Genomic DNA, 12,421 nt, shown 5'->3' with positions numbered 1-12,421 from the left:
GGTGCAGCTGGCCAAGAAGGGTGGAAAACCTACCGTCGAGTGCCAACGGATCGGGACTGGTGGTTATTTAAAATCGTATTAGTTTAATTTATCGATCGGCAGCGATTTAAGTCGCCCCGGGGGCTATAAATTATTGTTTATTAATATTTCTCGTCCCCGGCGTTCGCGCTCACCACTCGGCTTGGTCGACGACCGGCGGTTTTGGAGCTTTTCTGAGGGACCTCCGAGGCTCTCGAGGCCGACATCCACATCTGGCCTGCGTTTGCGCACCGGCGCGGTTGATAATCGTCTTTCGGAAAACCCCGCACGCGCAGTTTCCCCCCTACGTATCGTCCCATGTTCTGCTCGAGTGTCCATTTACATTTCGATTCGGTTTGTAATCCACCGGAACGGCACGAGCTGCGTAGGGTGTGAGATGCAAATTTGACATAAATTTAATTTGCTGACATCGTTAAATAATTTCGAAATTTTATGATAATTTATTGGTTATTGTAGTGCAATTAGCGGATTCTCGCCACATCGGCAAAGTGTGTGAAGGTGTTCGCCTCTTCTTTCTTGCGGTTCTTAAAGGGCTTTAATGTGCTTTTGCAGAAGAAAGATTGCCGTAAAGAAGCAAGGAAACTGGCTGTTGCTATTCTTACAGCAAAGGCTTCTTTAGGTAAAACGCACAGGGGAATTAATTTTCTCGGGTACAAATGATGCGCAATTAGGATTGATCAAAATGGCCTTTAAGAACCATGAAACGTGATTTACAAAAGCTCATGTTAAGATTGTGCGGAAACAATTTTAAAAATTCATAAATCTCAACACATTCTACAACCGAACGCTGCAAGTTTCTAATCTATAATAAGTTTTTGAATATACAAGAACCTTAAATGTTAACACACAATCAAGATATTTTTGTCTATTTTTTTTAAGTATTCTTTCAACCATACAGAACCACAAATTTTCTTCCACTCAGAGCTTCTACGCATTTTTGCTTAGGCGGCATCCCAAACGCGGTGTCAAACGATCGCGCAACCAACAGCGACACAAGCAGCTTCGCCAGAGCTAATAAATCATCCCTAATTTTCGCCTTAGGCCCATAACAAATTCAAGCCGAGCCACGAAACGAAAAGAAAGGCGAACTGTTATCTGCTGGCGCTTTTCGTGTCCCGGGATCGGTTTCACGCGAGCAAACGATCGAACACGCACTTCAAAGGAACGGTCCGTGAAATTTTACTATTTATCTACGCTCGCGCACGGCTAACGCCGGCAGGATAATTATCAGCACATTTCGTGGCCTGGACGATGATCCTTGCTGGCGCCAGGGGCGGTTCCACGCGAGGCGTCGAGAGACCCGCACGGCAGTCGGACCAGTTTTGGTCGCGCACGATTAGCGCTGGCCGCGAGAGCCTTGCACGAAAAGTCTTGCAAAGGTCCTTCGGGACCCGATCGGTGATCTCATGTTGCAACACGAACCGGGCACTCCAGCGGAATACGATCCGTGGAACAAGTGCGACTTCGAGTGGTCATAACTCACGGATACAGTCGCCTCGTTTTGCGTTTGCGATGATCCTTTTTCTCTCGGACGTAAGTTAGCATAAGGATATCAGCGTGTTGGCGGCGGCTCGTTAGATCCTGCCCGACAGAGACAAATGCCTCACTACCCTGGAACACTGAGGGTTAAGAATGATTTATGTTGCGGTCATAGCATATGTTCAGTGAATCGGTCAAGCAACAGGATAAAGTAAAGTTCGCCAGAGCTGCATGGCAAGCCCCGAGAAAATCGTTCAGTTGATGATAATTGCACCGGACGAAGCTTGCGCCAAATTGACCAAGACTTCAAATCGTCAAACAAATGTGCTGTAAGGCGTCATATCACTCCATTCAAAGTTCTCGAATGTAAAGCGGTGAGGTTGAGAGGCAACTTTTCCTTCCCCGAAATTTGGCGTAGCGACCAGATGACCGACACATGACCAGATGAAACACCAAAGAGAAAAAGCGCCGCCGCCAAAGTCGTTCAATAATTAATCACCACTCTCACTTGAGCTGAATGGTTGGGCGTGGTGTCAAGTTACATGCCGATACGATAATGATGTGCCGCAACGAATGCATAAAAACTTGTAAAATTTGTCCAACGATGCACCCACGGAAATATGACTAGAGTCCGTGTTGGAAAGGAACCATGTCTACGTTAGGCTCGGACTCTTGAAACGAACAAGCATCATTGATATACTCATATTCTAGTCTGTTCCTTCATGTTAACTTCAAAGTATATAATCGAAATCTACACAATCTCATTTAAATAATAATCCATATGGTCGATAGTGTACGAACGAAATTTCTTAACGAGCTCAACCCTAGCGATTGATGGGTTATAAAACACATCTGATTTCATTAACGAACATAAATTACAACCGCCGAGGATCTCAATGTAGCAAGAAAAAAGCTATCGCACACCAATCATAGGAAACGATTGTACTGATTGGCAGTGTTTTGTAATTGTGCCGTGCTTAATTATGACAAACTGCAACTTCCTGCGCCCCGGCTCGACCAATAAACAGCGCCATTGATTGCCACAGCCCGCTCGAGGCTGGCGACAGGAAGCAACGGAATCGAACCGGCTGCTGTTCCGACGCGCTGATTTCCTCTTCCCGACTAGGTGGCCCTGTGACCGCCATAAAACCGTGCACTTTAGAGCCCACGTTTGGGTTTTTCGGGGCCCTCATTGGTTCTAATTAGCATATCGCTGAACGCTGATCGACAATTACCATCTGGCCATCGGGGATATGAGGATGATGATGCGTTCGGAAAAATAAAGGGGAGCTCCACGATCGGTCGCGCACACGAGGGAAATGCTAACAATCAACGCCAATTATTGTCCACCAGCGATGCACCACCGTTAATCCTTATCAGATCGGCCCAATCTGTCAATCTTCTGGCCCGGAGGATCTACCCAAGGGGAAGGAAAACTGCCACGGAAGGTGGGAACAAACGGAAGCCTGCTTTTTGGCGAACGGTGAACGACGAACCACGGCTGGCTCCGTAATGGTCTGTCGCCTTTGGATTGATTTTTTGTTTGTTTGCATTTCAAGGAACGCGTGCACGCGCTTTTCGGTGTGTTTGGCGCGTTTGTCCGTTTTCAAAGAAACAAGGACTCCGCGTGTGCCGGGGTCGTCCGGCTCGCAATCGCCTGGCAGTTATGAAATCATCCTTTGCCATCACAATCCACACGCACACAACAGTGTACGGAAGTTTTGTTTCTCCCTCTTTTATCCTTTTGCCTCGTTCGTTCGTTGATCCTTCGGGTGTCCTTTTGGGATGCGCGATTACACCAGCACATGCCAACCAGCATGCAGGGAGGAAGTGAGCGAAATGTCGTAGTACGAAACAAAAACACCTCGTTAGAAGCGGATTACGATCGGTGGCAGCTGATAACGAGCGAAAATAAAAGTGACTGATACCGGGACCGGTACCGGTACCATGGTATCGGAAGCTGCGTTGTCTTTTCCACCGCTAGGGGACGAAATTTTCTGCAAGGAAAACGCGATGGAGCCCCCGATAAGCTCGCAGCATCGCCGGGAAAATGGATTCGGGAAAAAAGTACCCATAATGGTGAGTAAGTTGCATCGTTTTAATGATTCGCGTTGGTGCAAAGTTGTCGCTCTGGGGGGTTTTTTGAGTCCTTCACAAAAGAGACAATCGCACTCTAATCATCTTAGGTGGAGGGTTGGTTGTTTGAAAATTGTTTGATGGTTGTAATAAGCTTGTGATTTGATGAGATCATAGTGATTTTACTACATTGCTGTGGGTTGGCAACAGCGAGCTCGTTTTTGGAAAATAATTGGTTTAACTCCTTATGAAAAGAGGACATTGAATTGCGCTTATAAGTCAAATAGGAAAAATATGTGGGACCTTCAAAGATATATTTATACCTCAAATTGAATCTTGGTGCTCTTTTTTCCCATTAATTAGTTGAAAAGTCTTTAGGACTAGGATTACTTAAATTTTTTTATTACTACCCAAAATTTATTACTTGTAAAAGCCTTTCCTAACTAACGTTTCTAATTTTCCTGCCAACCAGCATGGCTTAAAGTTCAAAGCAGAATTTTATTTACTCACTAAAAATCTGATACCGCAGCAAATCAGCAATCGGAAACTTGGGTCTGGTCCTGGTGAATCACACGAGAGGTCCTTTCGGGTCGTTGTTATGCCTTTTATGCGCTTTCGAGTGGTTCAACTCATTAAAGTCATATTTACTATCGGCCGACCGTACGGCTCTTGCCTTTTTGATGCGTGGCGAATGCACAAGGTGTTGGTTTCATCTTTCGTGCCGCTCGGTGAGTGGTCCTCGTCCTTTGTGGTCCTCTGGACAAATTCTTTCCTAGCCAGCGCGGAAGCATCCGTTCCGTTGCAAAGTCAACCGAACCCGGCAGAAGCTCGTAAAAGTCCTCTCCTCGGCCGTCTTGTCGTTTCTGGTGTCGATGCGGTTGATTTTCGACTGCACTCGACACCGACCCCTGCCGTCTCAGCATTGTCTCAGTTTGTCGTTTTCTTGATTTGATGCCCTTCGTTCTACGGAAAAGATTCCCTTCCAGCAAGCGAGCTCGTTTTGCAGAACTTCGAACCGGGATGGCTCTGGGCAGCTGTCAAATGGGACGAATTCGGAATCGTAACCAATCATGTTTCGTACGGAGCGCTTGTTAAATGTGTCATTTGTTTGTTGTTAAGTGACTGTGCCCTACCTTTCCTGGACCGGTTTTCTCCCCGTCGTTCAGACCTGGTTTGTCCCTACGAACGGTACCGTTTTAATTGGAAGGGATTACCCCTGATGATCGGGATCGACAGCGGTTTACTGCACCGGTACTTGATCGGTTACCAAACCGCAAGGATCCGTAGAGAATAGACAACAATTTATGAGCAGTCTACCTCCATTCCCGTCCGGCCCTGCACGAGATCCCTCTCCCAATCCGACATCGTGCCAGAGTGGAAGAGGGAAATATTAACAGCAATGACCATTTGTGGTCCTGAAGCTCCTTGATAGTAGTAGTGATGTTGGTTTCGTTGAAATATGTTTCTCGTATTGTCTATCACAGATTAATTGCCCTCTAATTATCCTCATCCGTGCGTTCCCTTGCACACGAAACAGCAGAAACCGAAGTTCGTCGTTGTAACGAAGATCAAAAATCTGTTTCGATCCGTCTCTAAATGATCGATGGCAGGATCAAGCGGAGCTGGCACATCCCGAGGGGATTTGAGCTTTTCATGCACGCTCCTTCAAAATCTGCTCGCTTGACAGAGGCACAGTAAAGCAAAGTAAAAAGCTGGGAAAAATTGGCCAACTACTTGGAGTAAAGGGAAAAGTGATAATTGTGGGTTGCGGTGAGCGATCGTTTTCGCGTTAAATGATTTAGCGATCGATCAAACCGATGACTGACGGATTGGACGGTTTGAACGATGGAAAAGGTAGAACATGTGTTGTTTGGTGGTAGAAATTCCCATGAATTCCGTACGACCTGATGGGAAAAGTTTGAACAACTTCATTATTTGTTCATCTTCTTAAAGTATGCTGATAAGCAAAACATAGGAAATTATTGATTTTCATGAAAACATGTGATAACAAAATAAAATTTAATATATAACTAACGTCATAGTTCAAATGAAGTTCAGAAAACCGATGATAAATTGATTGCTGAAAGAATGAAGGGTTTCTACGTTCTTTACCATTGGCCTCCTTCACCTTGTGCATTTATTAGCGGATTGAGATACGTAAACTGAATTTCTACAGATTGCTGCAGAAAAAATGGATAATGACTTTCATTCCCTGAAGAGTATTACTCTGCACCGCTGGGAAATTTATTCTATGGAAAACCTCATTAGAACCTTATTTCGAGCTGTCAATGTGACGAAATGATCAAACCCTGATCGCTTAATCCCGTTTGAATATGCACGCTTCCAAAAACTGACACAAGCGGATTACGAGGCATTTATGCCACTTCTAAAGTGTGCCTTTTTCGATCGTCAACAATGTGCACTCTATTAACATCCATCAAACCTGCATTACCGGCGTGAATTGGACCACTTCACTGCCCTCTTGACTTTGCAAAAGGGAAACAAATGAAAGGCCGAAACAAAACTAACCATTTGCCACCCGCACAGCTGCAGGATATTTGCGGAATCCGAAGTCAGCCTGCATTCAAACGGACCGGCACGGGATGACACTTGGGCCGGACGGTGTTGCATTCATTGCAGCTTTTCTGCGTGTAAGCAAAAAGAGCACCTACCTAACGTCAAGGTGCGAAATGCCCCACGCACGCAGAAACGGGCTGGCAAAATGTCAAATTTAAAGCAAATTCATCAGAAACCTTGTCCCTCCCTTGGTCGTCACTTCGAGAGGCTTCCCTGGGGTGGCGAGCGATCCCTTTGGGCAATTGTTTGGTGCTATTATGTACAGGTTTGCTCAGCACGAGACAAAACGTGCTAGTGGCGCACCGGAGTGTGTTCCACGAATTTTTCCTTTGCCTTGGTCGAAAGGTGTACCTTCAGGCTGCGAAACATCATGCTCAATAAAAAAGGAACTTTCCAAACGTACAAACATTCAGGTTCCGTAAATGTGTTGAAACCGATCTACACAGAACAAAGTAGATAAACGACAATGTAATTGACTTCCATCGTTTTCAGATTGTACTGAAAAGGAACTAGATGGTTTGAAATGTTACGCTCAATGTTGCAGAAAAGCGGCACTCTAGGGATCACAAAGACCAGGATCTTCGAAAGAAATAATGTAGCTAAATGGTTCTGACAAAGAACTCGTGCATAAAAATATAATTTAACAGCTCATGTTACCTATTGTTGGTTAAAGTGTAAAATAACTTCGATTGATTTCAGCTTGAATGGTAAATCCTTTACTATCTTTTTTACATTTTGATATTCATTCGATTCATTTTAATTTTTCTTCCTATAAATAATAACAACTACGGATGAAATTCTCTAGCAAAATAATTATGTCTACCCCTATTTTTCAAAAGGTTCCATTCCGAGTTTTCTATCAAACGCTTGCGTAAGAAATCATAAACCTTCCCCGGGGAAAGATCAGTGGGAATGAGGCACGAGGGAAGACCAACGCTCAATTACAATCACTTATCTCGTTAAAATATTTGTTTGAAAATAATGCTCGGAAAATACGCACCGTATTCGGCTGCGTCAAGGCGCATAGGGTGCTGGTAAATGCGACATGAATGGTTCCTCTCGCTGGGGAGGGATTTTCCGGAGTGCAAACTGATTCTTGCGCTGAAAAATTCATTGCCCACAAATAGATTCCCTCCCAGCACATAATCACAATAGCCCGATTGCATCCCTTACCTCATTTCATCGTAGACAAACTCGTCTTCTAAATAGTCTACATCATCGCCCCCTTTTTGCGTTTCGCCGAGGACGACTGAAGGACCAATATTTATGGGACTTTCGGTTTGCCTGTGTTTAGCTCCGGCGTGGCTCTGATTCGTGAATGTTAGGTTACATATACCGGAGAAGCTCTGCTTGTGTTACACGCATACACGTCTGACAGTAACTGACACCACGGGTGGAGGGTTTTTTGGATGAAATGTGTATCATAGCAACTAAATCGGACACGTGCGCAGAAATGCTCGAAACGATACGAAGAATTGAGTTTCTGCTTTTTCCCCGTAATGGTCCTGCGAACGTCGGTGGAGAGATATTGAGGCAACCGACCAATATCGTTTGTCTAATGCTCTTTTGTGGTCGATTTCATAAGGCTAAGGTAGTTCATTCCGATTGTTTCCAATCGAGCGCCGTTTCAGAACAACGAGATGTCTAACTGAAACGACCATTTCGTCACGTTTTACTTTGGTTCAGCTTATATTTCTGAATTATGAATCATTTAATTTTTTTAAAGAACATATTGATATGTTTTAGTCCTATAATAATTTTAATGATTTTCCCTCGGTATATTGAATTATCACCATGACTTAAAGGACGCATACGTGCTCGTCGTTTAAAGCAAACGCAGCCAAAGACTGATAATATGCTCCCAGCAAGAGAAAGTTTCCCTCGTTGCACAGTATTGCCTCGAAAGGGAACATCCTTAGCTATTATAGTAAACGATATAATAGACTGCCGGAGCGTTGGTAGCTTCAACCTTACATCGTCCCTTTGGTCGCCATCTTGCTGGTGTGAAATTCGAAGGGAGAAATTTCTACTCCTTCCATCCTTTTAGTAGCAGCGATCGTTCGTATAAACGATGTCGATGGAGTCATTTTGACAATTTTATGAACTATCAGCTCTTGCGTTCTCGGTTGGTAAAGCATTTCTTTCATTTCTTCTTATTTTACACCAAACTTTAGCCATTGGTAACGGTAGTTATCCATATATGAACATAAGTGATAGATTTTTGAAGAATGTTTAAAGAGTGAGAGTGGGAGTAAAACAAGACATTTTATCCTTAAAAACAAATTGCTTCGAGTTGGTCAATGATGAGTCAATCAATGCAAACTTTCTCCAATTCTACACTACATTCATTTCCCTAAAACAATAAGGCATACTATCATACTCTTCAAAACACCATTTTAAGATTCACTACCTGGCATTTGAGAGCCTGAACTCATGGCGCCTCCGGTGACGTCCGGAAAACAACGACGTGAAAAAGGACAAGCACATAAACGTCACCGTTGACCGGAGTTCTAATTAATGACACATTTTGCCCATCGCTGGAGCATGAAAGGGGCAGTGAAGCTGGGAGTGGGGTCGGCTGGCTTGCTGCCTCCTCTTCGTTCCCTGTCAGACGTCACAGAGAGTAATAAATCAATTTCCGTTTGTAAGGTTTTTTTCTCTTCCCACTTTTATTTGAGTGCACGTTCATTTCCTTTTCTTTCCGCATTCGAGAGCCGTCCGCAAAGACGTACAACCCCTTTTTCGGCTGCACTACTTCCCGTTCTGGTCTGGTAGAACGGCGATGGCTCGAGTTTTGGCGCCTCGGAAATCCTTGCCGCCATGGAAAGCGGATCCGGTACAAGCAGCGAAAAGCCAAGCCCACCAGTGTGGCCAATGCGAACTTGCAAGGATTCAAATAACGCCGCTGCAGTTGCCTTTGCTTTTGTTTGCATCCGTTCGAGTTCCGTTGCAGAGTGGGAAACAAGCAGACACACACTTCCCCGACCATGGAGGACGGGAAATATGGGCTAAAATTAAGAAGGAATTTTTCATTTTCCCTGCCCTTTACGCGATGCCGACACCTTGGATGGAAACCTCCTCCGTTAGCCGTGCTTGAGAGAAAAAAAACATAGAAAATGGAACAGAGGAAAAATTTCAAAGCAGCCGTGAAAATTCGGTACGGTGGAAAATGAAGTGCGAAGAACGACGGCTGCGTCGAGAAAAATGGAACCATCCGGCGGCTGCAGCACAGGGAGAAACATAATGATGAGCACCGTTTAAAACGGTTTGTTACATGTTAAGTGGTTGATTAATAATGTGATCACTAATGGGAGGTTTTACGCTAGTGGCGTTGCATGCGTTCTTGCTTTTCTCCCCTTGTAGGTTGTTTATGTGGCTTTGGAAATGCTGAACACGAAGAATTCATTATCCACTGGGAGGGACTGTCGAAAGCGAGTGGCATAAGTTATTATGTTTAGCATTCCAGAGATTGTAAAAGACTCTTGAAACGTTGTCGATCTACGAGCAACTACATGAACAATTTATGAGATTTAAAAGCGGTATATTTTGATGCACAAATAATGTAGGTATTTATTAAAAAGTAGTAAATGATAAGTTGAAGTGTCTGTTCTGTTAAACCTGATTTAGATGTCCTAAAATCAAATTTTTATGTTTCATGTGTTCAAACTTACCGGCCCGCGTCTATCAATATTTTGTAGTAAAATCTATCATGTACTAAAAAATGTTTATATGAGGTGCATTGAATTGAGTAGAGGTGATGATATCCCCATCGTAATCAATTTGGTGAATGGTAAGTCGAATAAACTACAAGCTTAACATTATCGTCCCTTCAGTGAAACCCGGATTCTCCCTCAACAGAAGTATCACAATCAATAACGATTACTACACGGACAGGTCTTACTTGTCCGTGTTCCTTATTCTTGCCACGCATTAAGCGTAAAATCATCATTTAAAGCTTGTTTCCCTTCATTTCATCCAACTGAAACGCTTACAAACCTACGCGTTTTACATGCTATACTGAAGCCCGAAGCGTTCAGTGGGCGCCGGTTCGGAGAAAGGATCGACGCCTCGCAGCATAATTCCCATTGGGCCAGCAGTCGCTTCCGTTTAAGTTTGGTCCAATGAAGTGAAGGCGAAAAATTGCTTATTAGGTGTTGGTAGTCTTGACAAGTACGCAGCACGTGGGTCGTTTTGCGTTTGCTAATCCCAGCGACTTGACATCGTGCTGCATGCGAACGTACGTTCTCGGCCGTGTTGTGAATTATTTGCCTACGTTGGCTGCCGGAAGCTTGCCAGTGCTGGGTGGGCTTAATTAGTGGGAGATTGTTGTACTTCCCGGAGTTGTATCCTTGCCCGGACGACCATTGTGAAGGGTTGACAAATCCAGATCGAGGCGAACAATTGGGGGAATCTGGTTAATGCGATTAATTAGACAGGACAGAGTACGGGTCGGAAGAGCACGAAGAAGTAAACGCAGAAAAAAACATCCAAAGTCCTTACCGGTGTGGGTCGTTTTTTCTGCGCTTAAAGTATATCTGATGTCAGTCGTATAACCGACAAAAAAAAATCAAACACAAAAGGGTTTTATAACCTTTCGGAGGAAGAAACATACAAAGCTACCCGAACCCATCTTCAATCCACGAACGATGGAGAAACTGTCCGAGCAGACCGGCAAAAAAACGCCTAATGAAAGTCAACCGAACTGTATCCTTGCCAAAACGGACAGAGGACCGAGGACCCTGGCAGAACAAGAGGGGAAGGGGAGGTGGGGCGAGTGAACCCATTAAAAATTAACCAGAATAAAATGAGCCCTGAACCGAGCCAAAAATTACTCACACAAAATGGTGGAAAGATATCGTACCGGTCGATGGTGGAGTTCAGCCGAGGGAAATTGAGCACTAAAACGAAGGAGAGCAAAGACAGGCGAGCGAAAGAGAGCGAGTGAGTGTGAACCGGGTGACCGTTTTGTCCGAAAATTAATTACACAGTAAATAAGAAATTATGGAACGAAAATTGAATAGCCCCTCGGGGGATGGGAAGGACGATTCGGAATGTTGCTGCTGCTGCTGCTGGGAGGCAGAGAATGAACGTGCGAGTGAACAAGAGCGAAGACAATTTCTGCTGTCCGTGGAAGGGAGGAGAAGTGGTGCGGTGCGGAAAAAACGGGGTGGCGAATGGCGGCCCCGTCAGAAAGGACAGCTTTTATAGAATTTAGCAGCTGCTGCCTCCGCTTCTGAAGTTAGTAGTATGTGCACGGCGGTTCAGAAAATACGAACCATCGAACGCACACACATACCCCTGCTTGTGGGTTGAAGGGGGCCAGTGTGGGGTTGGAGGGGGAGGTGTAATAAAATATGAACAACTTCATTTCTCCCCCGAGACCGACATCGCGAATAACAGCTTCTTCGCTCGAAGAAGGATGGCAGACAGTACGTCCCCGTTCGGAAAGGAGCTAACATTTCACCCTCCCCGGAACCTCACCACTCCGTGCCCACAAACCACCTCTTATATACGATCGTGATTGGTCCCCATATCGACGTAGACGGAGAGAGCGAGAGGAGGAATGACTGTTTGAGTGAGAGAGGAACGTACGATGCAAACAGAAGCCCACAAGCCACGCCTTCGCTGGGTTTCGCATCCTACAACGGTATATAATCGAAGGAGCCATTGCACGCACACACACCCTCCGCACAGGGGTTGACAGCTCGCCGTTGGTGTTGGTGCGCGAGGGTCTCGAAGGGACAGAAAATAACCAGTTTCCGTGCGCCGGGGGTTCTGCAGCAGCGGTTCGCATGCCACATTGGTTAGTTTCCCGACAGACGCAGACTCGAACGCACGTAACGTAAACGTCCGCACGCACGCACGCACGCACGCAGGCTAGCGATCTTTAGGAAATCATCGAGTCAGAGAGTCAGAGGTTTAGGCGTAAAAGTACGTCTTAGCAAACAGTTTAAGCAAGTGAAAGGAATTTATCAGCTCGTTCCGTTGGATGTGTTAAATCCTTGAAAAATTTGGAAGTTTTTGAAAAAACAAAAGTTGTGATCGGTTTCACACACAAGCAACGTAAACACTCAAAGCGGATAACGGCGCGATCGGGCTCCGAGAAGATCGATGTGATTGGTGGTATGTGTTCACGCTGAAGGTGCCGCAATCCATAGTGTTCCAGCATAGGGTTGTTGTTGTTTTTGTTGTAGCTCTTGTTGTTGCAGCTGTCAGTGAAAGTGTTGTATTATTGTTGTTGTCGGTGCCG

Source organism: Anopheles coustani, chromosome 3 (genome assembly GCF_943734705.1).
Source record: "Anopheles coustani chromosome 3, idAnoCousDA_361_x.2, whole genome shotgun sequence".
NCBI classification, from domain to species: domain Eukaryota; kingdom Metazoa; phylum Arthropoda; class Insecta; order Diptera; family Culicidae; genus Anopheles; species Anopheles coustani.
This window is presented reverse-complemented; position numbering follows the sequence as displayed.